The sequence below is a fragment of the Podarcis cretensis genome, assembly GCF_951804945.1.
Source record: "Podarcis cretensis genome assembly, chromosome: 9".
Taxonomy (NCBI): Eukaryota; Metazoa; Chordata; class Lepidosauria; order Squamata; family Lacertidae; genus Podarcis; species Podarcis cretensis.
Window position 1 is genome coordinate 15,020,938 of NC_137178.1, and position 12,784 is coordinate 15,033,721.

Genomic DNA, 12,784 nt, shown 5'->3' on the forward strand with positions numbered 1-12,784 from the left:
ATGTGAGTGGGCATTTAACTAGAGGAGATGTCATCCTATAGCGGTGTAACAAAGCTGCAGAGTTCTACTCCCTTGCTGGCTTTCCAGGAAAGCCCAGGAAGGAAACTGTCAAGGATGTTAGAAATGTTCTATTCAAATTGATGTCTTTAGCTGCGGAGGTTTTGCAAAGTGCAGGCAGCAGTTCTTCTGCTATGCAAGCCCCTTTGAAATGAGTGGGAGCTGGGCAAGAGGTGGGTGGTCCGCAGGAAGCCTTCTTCAACTGGGTCACACTCTACTGAGTCACGTGCCCAAGTGTTGTCTTTTAATGAATGGAAATGGATCTCTGGAGACCATCAGAATGGATGAAGTTGCCTTCATTAGACCGTAAGTAGAGCCCGTTGGATGAGGTCAATGGCCCATCTAACTCTGGATCCTCTTCTCACTTAAAGGACACAGGTGGCGCTGTGGTTTAAACCACTGAGCCTCTTGGGCTTGCAGATCAGAAGGTCAGCAGTTTGAATTCCCACGACGGGGTGAGCTCCTGTGGCTCTGTCCCAGCTCCTGCCAACCTAGCAGTTCAAAAGCACGCAAGTGCAAGTAAATAAATAGGTACCACTGCAGTGGGAAGGTAAATGGCTTTTCTGGGCGCTCTGGTTTCCATCACGGTGTTCCGTTGTGCCAGAAGCAGTTTAGTCATGCTGGCCACATGACATGGAAAGCTGTCTGTGGACAAATGCCGGCTCCCTCGGCCTGAAAGCGAGATGAGCGCTGCAACCCCATAGTTGCCTTTGACTGGACTTAACCGTCCAGGGGGCCTTTACCTGTTCTCACAGTGGCCAACCAGATGCCTGTGGGAAGAGCACTTTCCCCTCCTGCCATTTCCAGCAATGGCTATTCAGAAGCATTACTGACTGCAGAGGCAGGGCACAGCCATCATGGCTGGTAGCCATCAACAGCCTGTTCCTCCATTCCTCTTTTGAAATAATCCAACATGGTGCCCATCACTAACTCTTGTGGGACTGGGAGCAAGCAAGTTCCATAGCCTACATGCTGCATGAAAACAGAATGTTATGTACTGAGCTGAATCCTAGAACAATAGGATCCAGAATGTAGCAGTCTGATTGATCTACAGGAGCCACCCAATCCAGCTCCAGGTGGAAGTGAATCAGCGACCTGATTGGTCAGCAGGAGAAGCCAATCAGGCTCCTGGATGAAGTGAATCAGCAACCAGATTGGCCTGCAGAGGCAGCCTGGAATTAGCCAATCATGTGGGGCCCATTGTGTAAATAATGTATATATAGCTAGACGTTTTGGAGAAAGTTTCATTCATTGCTACTATGAGCTGAATTCACACTCGACTCCAAGTATATTTCACGGACCAATTGGTCCCTCTAGCTCAGTAATATTTAGATGGCTGGGGATTTAACGTGGGACCTCTTGCATGCAAAGCATCTTCCCCACAGGGCTATTGCATTTTGTTTTCAGAATAACCCTGTGAGGTAGGCTGGGACAAGATCGTGCAACCAGGCCAGGGGCACCCAGTGAGCTTCAAGGCCAAGCAAGGGGTTTCAAACCCAGGACTCGTCTGTCTAAATCCCCAGACCCGCCCACTTCATTGTAAAGTGGCTTTTATTTAGAGGTGATTCAGACAATTATTTTTGAATGGGTTTAAAGTGACTTCCTGATTTGGCATGCTGGACCAGCCTTGTGTTTCTTTTCATGTTTGCTCATGTTGTGGCCAGAAAAGCAGGCCAATTTGGGATGTGAAAAGCATTGGCATAAACATCGAAGAAGTTTGCACAAAGCTGGTTCAATCCATCAAAATCAAATGCTGCAGGGAAGACGATCTACTTGTTCTGATTGATTGGCTCATCTGCCTTCTGCATTCCAAGCTATGACCGGCATGCATTTTCTCATATGCACGGGGCTTTACAGTTCTGCCCGTGCAGCCATCTGTGTTCATCCGACCTCGATGTCTTGGCATACAACTTGTGTGCACATAGCCCTCTTTGCAAGATCAGAGGTCTTGCATTTTGCAAGGTAGCTAGCTCATAGCTGTCAACCTTCCCTTTTTTTTGCGGGAAATTCCCTTATTCCAGTGCTGTTTCCCGCTGCTTCCCACTGCTATCCCGGATTGTTAGATATCCCGTAAACTGTCCCTGGGACAGGTGAGGCTGCTGATCCCTTATTTTCGAGGCTGCTGATCCCTTATTTTCAAATCTGAAAGTTGACAGCTATGAGCTAGCCACATATTCTCAGGTTCCATGAATGAGTGGAGGTGGGCCAACAGCCATCAGGGCTTTTCCCTACTCATGGTAAGTAAAGGTAAAGGTACCCCTGCCCGTACGGGCCAGTCTTGACAGACTCTGGGGTTGTGCGCCCATCTCACTCAAGAGGCCAGGGGCCAGCGCTGTCCGGAGACACTTCCGGGTCACGTGGCCAGCGTGACAAAGCTGCATCTGGTGAGCCAGAGCCGCACACGGAAACGCCTACTCATGGTAGAGATATGCAAATCCCACTCAGCTCAAAGTGTAAATGGACTAGCAATTATGAGCAGCATGTGTGAAGGCTAAAAAAGAAAGGGGGGATTTCCCCCCAAGAATTCTAAACTGGCTCACAATTATTTAATAGTTTTGACTCATTCATATTGTACTGCCACTTGGGAATTGTGTACATGTGCAGAGGAGGAAGTGCATTGTATAGGCAACTGTTTGGACACTTGGCTTTGCAGCTGTTTGCAAATGACCTCCTGAAATTCCCCACCCAAATTGTGACCAGAGCCTTGAAGTGGGGAGCAATTTCACCTAATTCTCCTACTGGGAGGATAAACACTCCTATAGTTTCTTGATGGGATGGGACCACTCTCACCAATAGCTGTGGCAGAATAGCTTGTTACCTTTTCCCTAAGATGTGGGTTTTGGGTTTTTTGTGAGGGAAGAGGAGAATGCTGTCATTGTAACAGGTAGCAACATCAGCTGTGATGGCAGTCTGAGCAACCTTTTAACATCTCCCACTACGTTCTAGAGATGTTTCCAGGCCACTGTGGGGAGAAAAGTTGGGGAGCCCACCATGAAGAAGGGGCAGAGATAATTCTGCCAAATTGTCTTATTTTTCAAGGGGGTGAGCAAAAGAAAAATCTCAGCTATTTTCTAACAGAAAAAAAAGCTTCCTGAGTTGTTGTTGTTGTTTTGACTCCGTTCTACTTTGCTTTCTTCCATTATATATTATGAAGCTTTGCACCATGACGGATCGATTTTTACATTTTTTTGGAGGGGGGCAGAATCCTAGGTTGGTTTACTCTTTGTTCGCTAAGTCTTTCCTCTTTAAATAGTGAGACTTGGAGGTTTATGCTATTTCTTTATTTGTTTATTATGTTTAATTTACCATATAGGGGGAAACAGAGTAAGTGGTGACATGACAGAAGTATATAGGCCTATGCCTAGAGGAAGTGGATTGAGAAACGTTTTTCTCCCGCTCTCAGAACACTAGAATACATGGACATCCCATAAAACTGAATGTTGGAATGTTGAGGGCAGATAAAATAAAGTGCAGTGGTACCTCGGGTTACAGACGCTTCAGGTTACATACACTTCAGGTTACAGACTCCGCTAACCCAGAAATAATACCTCAGGTTAAGAACTTTGCTTCAGGATGAGAACAGAAATCGCGCAGCAGCAGCGGGAGGCTCCATTAGCTAAAGTGGTACCTCAGGTTAAGAACAGTTTCAGGTTAAGAAATGACCTCCAGAATGAATTAAGTTCTCAACCTGAGGTTCCTCATACAATGCATGGTTAACCAGTGCTCCCCCAGGAAGCAGTGACAGTTACCAACATGGACAGTTGTAAAAGAGAGTTGGATAAATTCATGGTGATCAATGGCTACCAGCCATAATGGCTGCGCTCTGCCTCCTTGGTTAGAGACAGCAACACTTCTGAATATCAGTTACTGGAAACTGCAGGAAGGGGCGAGTGCCCTTGTGCTTAGGTCCTGCTTGCATGGATCTGAATGTATTGCAAGAATTAAATGCCACTCAGGAACCAGGAAGATGTTTTTCTTGCAAGCCTGTAGACAGTTCCTTCTACAATTCAGCAAGCTGAATTGTGTATGATGGTAAACAGCCTTCGGAACAGCTGACCAACTGTGTCGATGGTGGGAAGCCAAACGGCACTGACCTGCTATTGAAAAAAGGCGTGAAAACAAACATTCGTTCTTGCCAGGGGCTGCTCTCAACCTTCCAGAAAGGCTAGACTAACCATGATGTGAAACCAGGACTCTGTGAGCAGAGCTGTAATATTCTGGCACCCCTTTCTCTGCTTGTTGTTAATAACAAGCACCAATGAGCTCCTGTCTGGAGTAGTAACTGTATGGAAGAGTGGTCATTAGTTTGCTTCTGGTGAAGAAAGGCAAGAAACTTTCGAGAGACGTTTTGTTGAACACTTAATTATTTTGAAACACCCCTCAAAATGGCTCGTAGCTGTTTGGCCTGAACAGGAACCTTCAGATTCACCTCCGGTTCTGCTTTAGGCAGAAATCAGCGGCCATTTTAGTTTCAGGTACAAAAATGTGTTAAAGATAAACAGATATTTTTGTGCATGTCCCCAAAATCAGTCAGACACCAGACAGTGTGCTTGATTGTCCTTCTTCTTCTTTAGCGAAATACCTCTCTTCTGTTTTCAGTTCTGCATTGACTATGATCAGGCACTAACATAAATTGCCGTTGAGCCTCCTGCAAGCTCTTGAGGCCTCACATGTGGAAAGAAGCTTTTAAGACCTGCACTTGGGACCATGTAAACTGCATTCTGGTTTAACTATAACTAGTGCTTATAAGGGCATCACCCACATTACTAGTTTCCCACTGAAGCATTGTTTGCATTGCCTTGCTGTATGGGACTCAGATGCATTACTTGACTCTATAGAGGATTGACTGCATCTCCTAGGTGACTCAGTGTAAGAGAGACTATTGGGAACCTGGGCGTTAGCATCCTTTGGCTGGGAGAGAGGGGACATGGTGTGTTTGCAATCCTCCAAGTGGAGATAATAATAATAATAATAATAATAATAATAATAATAATAATAATACAGTGGTACCTCACAAGACGAATGCCTCGTAAGACGAAAAACTTGCAAGACGAAAGAGTTTTTCTTTTTTTGAGTTGCTTCGCAAGACGAATTTCCCTATGGGCTTGCTTCGCAAGACAAAAACGTCTTGCAAGTTTGTTTCCTTTTTCTTAAAACCGTGCATTCAGGGGGTACAGTTGTGACTTGACTTCGAGGAGCAACTCATAGCACGCGGTGTGGTAGCCTTTTTTTGAGGTTTTTGAAGACTTTGGTGATTTTTGAAGCTTTTCCAAAGTCCGTGCTTCGCAAGACGAAAAAAATCACAAGACGAATAAACTCGCAGAACAAATTAATTTCATCTTGCGAGGTACCAATGTAATAATAATAATTTGTTATTGATACCCCGCCCATCAGGCTGGGTTTCCCCAGCCACTCTGTGCAGCTTCCAACAAAGATTAAAAATACATTAAAATGTTACACATTAAAAACTAATGTCAGGTAGTTGTTTATCTCTTTGACATCTGATGGGATGGCGTTCCACAGGGCGGGCACCACTACCGAGAAGGCCCTCTGTCTGGTTCCCTGTAACTTGGCTTCTCACAGTGAGGGAACCGCCAGAAGGCCCTCGGCGCTGGACCTCAGTGTCTGGGCCGAACGATGGGGGTGGAGATGCTGCCCTGGATACAGAATTGACCTGCGCCTCCATGGACAGCTGTGAGTCCAAAATGACTCCCAAGCTACGTACCTGGTCCTTCAGGGGCACAGTTACCCCATTCAGAACCAGGGAGTCCTCCACACCAGCCCGCCCCCTGTCCCCCAAGAACAGTACTTCTGTCTTGTCAGGATTCAACCTCAATCCATTAGTCGCCAGATGGAGTGGAATGCCTGTAAAAGCAGGTCAGCTGGAGCTGAATGGTTACTATGTGCCCTTTTGGTGCCTGCTGTCCTATAGCAGGTCTTTGGTTGGGTTCCTTGCTTGGCTGAGCATCTGTGACCCCCGGTGCGTGCCTGAGGAAAATAAATATGGAAGGAGCCACAGCAGGATGGTCTATCTCAGCAAATGAGAAGAGGGCAGACATGCGTGGAGCAGGGAACTTTGGAGGGCAAGGTGGCAGGTGTCTGCCACCTGTGCCCTTCACTCAGCTGCCACCCATCGCCAACAAATTCAAACTGACTAATCCTAGAATTGTAAAGTTGGGAGAGACCATGAGGGTCATCTAGTCCAACCTCCTGAAATGCAGCAATCTTTTTTGGCCAATGTGGGGCTTGAACCCACAGCCCTAAGATTAAGAGTCTCATGCTCTACCAACTGAGCTACGTGCAAACCCAGCAGCTCCAGAAAAATATCTAAGAAGTATTGCATCCCAAAGCCTGGAGCCCCTGAGCCTCTGTCCCTTCTAGCATCTCGGTGTGTGCAGCTGATTTCTTTGTCTTTCTTTGAGTGTGCTGGAATTAAGGTTTTGTCTCCTTTTCCGGAAACGAGATCAAATCTGTGTCTTGCACGCATGAATGACCACTGGGTTATTAATTGAAAAGTGGATGGTTGTTTGCTTCCTTCGTCAGCCTCACTTTATTTTACTTTTTTTGAGTATAAGGAGGTTTCGACCCTGAAATGACAATTCTTGCTGGCAGCTGGCAATATTTGCACAGCTGCTGCCCACAGGTCTGCCTTAACTTCTTCCTCCTCCTTCAATATCCAAGCATAGGTCAAGATCCAGGTCTTGAAGAAAGAGGGAGCGCTTTGCTTTCTTATAGGACCTGACGGGATCAGAGTCGGAAGAATCTTTAAGCTTCTGCTAAAGTTAGGTGGCAGCGAAGTCCGTGCCCAGAGTGCACATTCCTGTTTAGGCTTGTATCATTTCTGTTTGGATTTCCATTATTTTGCTCTGGGATGAGTGAGAAACGTGAAGGAAATAATGAAATGAGTCATTCTAGTTTTAAGGTGCGGAGGGAAGGATGACTATGTACAACACTGGATACTTGTGCCTGTTTATTTAGCATAATATATATCCTATTTAATTCTTCATTTATTTAGTTAGATTTGTTAAATCATCCTTCATCGTATTGATCCCAGGGTAGATTACAAGGTAAAGGTAAAAACGCAAGTGGCACTGTGGTCTAAACCACTGAGCCTCTTGGGCTTGCTGATCAGAAGGTTGGCGGTTTGAATTTGAGCTATGGGGTGAGCTGCCGTTGCTCTGTCCCAGTTCCTGCCAACCTAGCAGTTTGAAAGCACATCAGTACAAGTAGATAAATAGGCACCGCTGCAGCGGGAAGGTAAACGCCATTTCCATGCGCTCTAGTTTCCGTCATGGTGTCCCATTGCACCAGAAGTGGTTTAGTCATGTACTTCCCATATACTTCTGCAGGTGGTGGAATAAGAAAGAATTAATGGCCTGCCTTCTGATCTCAGTGTATAGACAGATTGATGGAGAGGCAAGCATCCTTTCAGAGAGTTGTTTGGAGGTTCATATGCCAATGTAAATACCTTGGATTGGGCTTGGGAAAGTATAGGCAACCAGTACAAGCTCTTACTTGTACCATGGCCTTCAGGCAGCAATCCAACACCTGCGCAGCCTCAACAGATTCAGCTGATAATAGTTCTCAGAGAACTCTAGGTCGATGGAGGGTCTCTTAAACAGAAGACACAGTACCACCTCCTTAAGACTGCTGGGACCATGTCTATCAACAACAATGCATTAACCCATCCAGTTACTCTCCCCATCTCCAGCAAGTTCTAATCAACCAGGATGGGCAAAGGTCAAGAGGACATGCTTGTCCAGACACTTCCAAGCATCTTGCCCATATCATCAGGCCACAACAATTTAAGCTGGCCCCATATAGTCTGGACATGACTCCTGACACCATACCATCAAATGTACAATGGATGGAAGTGTCTTTGCCCTTAAATAGCCTCTAGCAAATTTGTTACAGGAGGCTTCTTAGGGTTCTGATACTCCCAATTTTGGGTCAGACCTCAATTTAGTTGGAGATGGCAGGATTTCATGCAACCCTGATGGAATAATATAGGAATCTTGTAGAAAAACTTAGCAGAAGAATCAATATTCTAAAGGCATCAATAATTACCTAGTTGCTGGCAAAATCCCAAGTGTTGGGTTTTTAAAGTTCTTGTTTCATTTGTCTAGTTATATATCTATGACAACCAATTAAAATTACTAAAAAAAGAACCAGTAAGAAAGCAATGGGTCATGGAAAAGTAAGCGTTCTTTGCCTTTCCCATCACTAAGCAGTAAGGCATGGATTTGCACTGTCACCCGTATTCAGTCATCTTAACTTTGAGGCTGCAGGTGTGTGCTGTAGGTGTGCTTCATTACCCAAAGATCTCCTGTACACAAGGATGCCATCTGAGCTCCACTAAACCAGAAACCACCCTTTGGAGGTTGCTTTTTTTGGCAGCCACTGCATAGAAACCAGGTTGACACTGGACCACTGCAACCCATTAGGCTCACTGCTTGATCAAGTGGGCAGCTGCTGATGGCCTCCTGCTTGGACCAAACCAAAGTCAGCTGAGCTTGGAAGTTCCATCATCTGCACTGTATGAATTTGTGTTTAAATTCTTTGACATGGAGTGATCCAAAACTTCCTCTCCCCTACACCTGGTATGTCTTCTTAGTGTTTTCTCAAAGAAGCAAGGGAGATGTTTTCCTGGAGTGTTCCCCTAAGGGAGGTGGAGAGGAACTCAGATGAGGACTGAGTCTGGAGAGATCATGCAGAAGGAGTGTCCATGCTTATGAATGGTTGTGGAGTTACTGTAGGGCAGGGATGCAGATACTGTGGCTCTCCAGGTGTTGTGAGAGACTCTGTTTCCCCATGGACCTGATCCTTGCTCATGTTGGCTGGGGCTGATGGGAGTTGGAGTCCAGCAACATCTGGAGAGCAACAGGTTCACGATCCCTGATAGTGTCCAAGCCGTAAGAGACAGGACATCACACTCTGCTTTTAGTAATGAATAGTAGTGATTGTGAAAGTTACCAGATTGCAGATTTACTGTCCATATGAGCACCTCTTTTGCAAGAAATGGCCTTTGGGAAGAGCAGGAATGATTCCTCCCTTAAGATCTTGAAACACATTTTTTTTTTTTACCCTTTCCTGTGGACCATCAGGGACACGTGTGTGCCCCCCAGTCAAATTTCTTTTTGAAGATGAGTTTTAAAGCACCATGCTCAAGGCCAAGCTGAACACTGTGCATGAGATCTGAAGGAATTTTTGCTCCTGCTCAGAGAGACGAGAGAGGTCTCATGATTTGTTGAGTCTTCCATAAAATGCATCTTGGTTGAATCACATGGAGCCATTTGCTTGACCAACCTTTGCTGTGGTTTCTGACTGTGATGCACTGTGGTCTGGATGGCAAAGACGGATATGGGGTGGGGGGTGAATTGCTTGGTCTTGGGACAAAGAACTGGACTCAATAGCCCCTTGATCTTCTATATCTTTATTCTCCTTGGATTTTTGTGTTCCGACTGCCTATCGTACATCACCCTGGAATCTTGTGATGAAGGGTGGTTAATAAATATTTTAAACACTACATGTTGATGTATTTAGAAACCCATTCATTTAGATCAGCAGTTCTCAACCTGTGGGTCCCCAGATGTTGTTGGACTACAACTCCCATCGCCCCTAGCTAGCAAGGCCAGAGCTCAGGGATGATGGGAGTTGTAGTCCAACATCATCTGGGGACCCACAGGTTGAGAACCGCTGATTTAGATGCATAGATAGAATGCATAGAATCATGGAAATGGAAGGGACCCTGCGGATCATCTAGTCCAACTCCCTCCAATGCAGGAATACACAACTGTCCCATATGAGGATTGAATCTGCAACCTTAATCCCTGCAATTCTCTTCATTGCTTTCCTGGGCAATCTTGAGAAAACTTCACTGGCTTTGGACATCCCTGGAAGGAAAGAAAACTACAAGGACAACCAATCTACAGCATGACCCAGGCACCTTTGCTATATAAATATAGATGGTAGTTGTTTTTGTATTTTGCACTTCCTCAACCTGGTGCCCTGTGCAGAGGAACCGCCTGCACCACCCTAAATCTGGTGCTGGTCGGTGTGGATTGGGCCGAAAAGGAAATGCCCAGCCAATGGGGAGCAGTGACAGCAGCATGAAAGAGGTGATCCCAGTCAGGGAGTGGGTCCCACTTAGGACATTTTGCCCAAGGGATCCTCCAAAACCTGGAGCTGGTATGGACTGCAGGCTGGCCTTGGGCCCTAACACCGCTTTGGAAAGAGAGAGCAAAATTAACCCTTGCACCATATGTGTGCATTTATTTCTTCATTGATTTAAAAGCATTTACAAAATCTAATATCTTTCTTTAAATCTCTGCGCGGTGTGCAGCATGCATGCAACAAGCAACAGAAAGACAACATAAAACCAACAAAGTAAAGGTAAAGGTAAAGGTACCCCTGCCCGTACAGGCCAGTCTTGACAGACTCTGGGGTTGTGCGCCCATCTCACTTAAGAGGCCAAGGGCCAGCGCTGTCCGGAGACACTTCCGGGTCACGTGGCCAGCGTGACATCGCTGCTCTGGCCAGAGCCAGAGTCAGAGCCAGAGCCAGAGCCGCACACGGAAATGCCGTTTACCTTCCCGCTGGTAAGTGGTCCCTATTTATCTACTTGCACCCGGAGGTGCTTTCAAACTGCTAGGTTGGCAGGCGCTGGGACCAAGCAGCGGGAGCGCACCCCGCCGCAGGGATTCGAACCGCCGACCTTTCGATCGGCAAGCCCTAGGCGCTGAGGCTTTAACCCACAGCGCCACCTGCGTCCCAAAACCAACAAAACAGTAGTATAAAAGCATATGTTGCTTTTTTTAAAAAACGAAAACAATGCAAGGAATTCAAACAAATAAAAATGGGGTGATCCTATGGGTCAGGGGAAACAATACGCTAGAGGAAAGGGCAATAGTGGGAAATGACTGTTTTGGGGTCCCTTCCCCAGTGATATTCTGCAGGGTGGAGCACCATGATTTAATTTGCCCAGATGACCTAATGAACAGAGCTTCCCTTGCTTGTTTGTCCCAATTTCCTCCCTACCTGCAGTTACTCTGCATCTGAAAGGCATGCTAAGCTGCAGCTCCCACAGAAACCATGGACCAAGGTGTGCTTACAACAGTGTACTTAATTATCTTCCTGCCTTCTGTCTTAATGCAAGTCCAGTAGGGCAGAGAGACTGGGGATGGGGCGATTGTTTTCCCATTGGCATCGGGAGGCGGAGGTGGTGAGCGCTACCTGCTTGCAAGATTAGGCAGAGGAGTTCCATTGCCATGCCTATGCCCTGGAAAGTGAAGGGTAAGTTTTGGGGAGGTCCGACGCCAGTCCCCTTTCCTTCCTGCTCAGTAACTGGCAGTCACTGGGAGGCGGTCAGTTTGGTGTTGCATCTTCCTGGTGCAGCTTTTGCAAAAATAAATGTGACACTCGCCTCAACTCCATCATGCCCATGAAACCTGAGAAATCTCACCATAGCCCCTAGGAGAGTCTATGGTGCAGTCAAAGTTTTTTTTATAATAGTATGTTAGACCTCTGGAAAGTCAATTCATGCTCCCGGCTGTCACTTTGCGAAGGTTTGCAACGGGGGAGGGAAAACAAGGAAGGAGGAGGAGGGGAAGAATTGCAGAGAGGGAGGGAGGGGGGTTATGCTGGCTGCTGTGCTGAGAGCTCAGCCAGGCAGAGTTCTTCCAGTGTCGTATTGTTGTTCTGTTCTCCGCCGAGTCCTCTTTTGTTCCGTGTGTGCTGAATTCCCACGTGCACGCTCCCATCTTCCCCTTTGCTTTCCTTGTGGGGAGGGGGGGCAGAACTGCCTCTTCCCCCACCCCACCCCGGCATCGGCGAAGGTCTCCGGCAGCAAGTTGAACGGGTGCCACATGGACACATATGGCCGAGGCGATTTATCATGTAACGAGATTAAGGCTTCGCGCACCGTTGCCGGAGAACGCAGGAACACGCTGCTCGCGCTCCCTTTATCGCCGGCCAATTTGCAAAGTACATTGCATTAGTTTGGTGGAGGTGCTCCCCTGTGCTGCTGCCGCCGCTGTTGTTGTTGTCACTGCTAAATGCCAAACAAGGAACCCTAAATGCTTCAGCTCCATTTAGATGCGGTGCCTGATAGTATCACTCCTGGGATCTGCCCCCCTTTGGAGAGCTTCGTCGTTTAGCACGGACGGGAAAGCTGCAGAGTGTGAGTTTTGCTCTCTCTCTTATTTACCTGTGGGTAGGAATGCAAACGGGGAGGGGGGAAGAGAATGAGATAGCCTAGCCTAGCCTTAAAAAACAGAGCATGCTGCTTTTTATTACACGGTCGCAGATATTGCACGGCGTCTACCTTGCTGCGTGGCAAAGGTTCCCCCCCCCCCACCGCCACTGTTGCTGCTGCCTGGAGTCATGTTAAATTGCAGTGCAATACCTGTCGGCCATCCGCAGTAAATGGGATTCATTTGCGACCGGTGCACTTGCTATTCCACCCCCCAAGTGCCAACCGAATGGGGAGGCATGGGAAACAATAGGACGAAAGGTAACGTTGCTAGAGGCAGATGTAAATGGTGATTGCGGCAGAGACGGTTTTCATAGGGTGGCTGTTTCCGTGGGCAGCCGCACACTTTTTTTCCCAAGGAAGAAAGACAGATGGGCTTAGCGAGGTGATGCGCCTGTCAATCACTGACGGGAGGTGGCAGTTTTGATCCGAGGTGCCCCTTCCTGAGTTGTGACAGAGTTCTTGCTAGGGGTTGTG

General features: G+C 47.0%; 1 protein-coding gene across 4 annotated transcripts in view; it reads left to right on the forward strand.

The window, feature by feature from the left end:
• ARHGAP24 (Rho GTPase activating protein 24) overlaps positions 1-12,784 on the forward strand; it is a 415,806-nt gene that overhangs the window by 59,053 nt on the left and 343,969 nt on the right. The window contains exon 1 of one of the 4 annotated variants that reach the window (XM_079990833.1): positions 11,766-12,235. The exons of the other annotated variants lie outside the window; for them this stretch is intronic. The gene's annotated coding sequence lies outside the window, so the exon portion shown is untranslated. Of the gene's footprint in view, positions 1-11,765; positions 12,236-12,784 lie in introns of those variants that run through there. 4 annotated transcript variants of the gene reach the window in all.